This window comes from Lytechinus variegatus, chromosome 1 (genome assembly GCF_018143015.1).
Source record: "Lytechinus variegatus isolate NC3 chromosome 1, Lvar_3.0, whole genome shotgun sequence".
NCBI lineage: Eukaryota > Metazoa > Echinodermata > Echinoidea > Temnopleuroida > Toxopneustidae > Lytechinus > Lytechinus variegatus.
Window position 1 is genome coordinate 47,319,445 of NC_054740.1, and position 1,836 is coordinate 47,321,280.

General features: G+C 34.4%; 1 long non-coding RNA gene across 1 annotated transcript; it reads left to right on the forward strand.

Moving 5' to 3' along the window:
• The first annotated feature begins 893 nt into the window (after positions 1-893).
• Positions 894-1,473, forward strand: LOC121406457. The gene is made up of 2 exons (XR_005968812.1): positions 894-1,338; positions 1,399-1,473. It is a non-coding gene; the product is annotated as an uncharacterized LOC121406457 (long non-coding RNA).
• Positions 1,474-1,836: the final 363 nt, after the last annotated feature.

Genomic DNA, 1,836 nt, shown 5'->3' on the forward strand with positions numbered 1-1,836 from the left:
ACTTACCAGAGCCATCCAAATATCAGAAGTAAATTTAGAAGCAAAAGGAAAATAAAACATGAACATGAAACATCAAAAGAAATCAACATAGAGATAGAGATTGTCCTCAGTCTGAACACAGTCTCTACATGCAGTCAATAAATCTGTCACGGTCTTCCTTCTGCTCAGTCTTGGCATTACCATGGATAAGTTTATTGAAGTCAAAATTGTAGGATGCAGTATCTCGGGCTCTCTGCCATTTCAATTAATGTTCTACCAGTCTATTGTCGTTTACACTGTCGATGTCCGTTGTGCCAAGTGATGTTGTTTCATCCGTGTTTGTCCATCTGTTTCTTCTGTGTGCTCTTCCATCTGGAAAGTACACCTTCATCTGTCTTTCTTGGTCTCTTTCCATATTCATTTTCACTGTCGTAATAATCATTGAGGTATATATTGCTGTCACAACCGTCGTGTCAGTATAAGAGAAATAATCTAAGTAATACCAGATGAAAGAGGAGATTCTAAGCTTTACATTGATAGGTCATTTGTCTATTTTATTTATGATTAAGTTATGATAAATCATCGCTAAATCTCGGTTTCGTTTTTTCTGGGACGCACTGTATACATTTATTGAAGATGATAACTAAGGTGATGATGATGATGACAAATAATACGGGAACATGAGTAAGTCTGATGGTGACTATACTCTGCAGTATAAAATATAAACTCTTCTGTAGCTGTCTGTATGCTGGAACAATCTGTAAAGTAATCTGCAACCAATCTAACAATCTCTAACCAATCTCTGAAGTAATCTCATTTCGGTTCATAAATGAACCAATGACAATGAATTTTATTCTTGAACGGCCCCGCCAGGGGGCATGGAAGAATAACAAACAAGTAAGATTATGATATAAAGATAACACAGAAAGCATATATAGTATACTATTTACAAATCATGAACTTCATAAGGCAACATATTCAATTAACTAACTAATGCTCAAATACTATTACTAAATAATAGTTAAATAGGTACTTAATGGCAAACAGTGGCAGTAGTATCTTTCAAAATATGTATACAATGTAAAAGGAAAATAGTGTGAAGACATCAAAATCTGGACATTATGATTTGACAGAACCGTGATAATTTCTTTAATACATTTTTGTTTCTAGAATTAAAAAGCTGCTTCATTTTCAAAACATTCGGTCGACGAGCATAAAAGGAATTAATCAGAGCTTTCCGATCTGTTTCAAAAAACGGACATTTAAAAAGAAAATGAAACTCGTCACCTGGATCATTCATTTTACACAAGGTGCACAATTTTACTTCTTGATCAGGAAGATATCGTCCCTCGCTTACAGGTAGTCTAATTTGTTAATCAAATTATAATCTCCTCCTATAAAAGCCTCTTAATTTACTAGGTAGTCTATGGTTTCCACATCTAAATCTACATAATGCTAACCGATCCGAATAATCAAGTTTGATCAAATAATCCTCAAAAATGTAACTTTCTTTAAATATCCTATAGTTAGTGCAAAGGCAGTTTGTATTTACTTCTAAACTCCAATTCTGCTGACCAATATCATTTAAACGAAAGTTGACAGCGGATTTAACCCAATTTACATTGACGAAGATGGCTCGGTCGGACCAAATATTAGACATACCACATTTGTCGAGAATATCTTTCACCTTAACTATCCACCTGGGACTAAAGATTTCTTTATCATGCAATTGATGTAAAAGGTTATAGATAATACAAGACAGTTTCGATCTCCCATGTACATTTCCATTTAATCTAAGCCAAAAGTTAACCATACGCTTCTCGATATTGTAAGACAGGCTTGTCCTCCCGAGCTCAC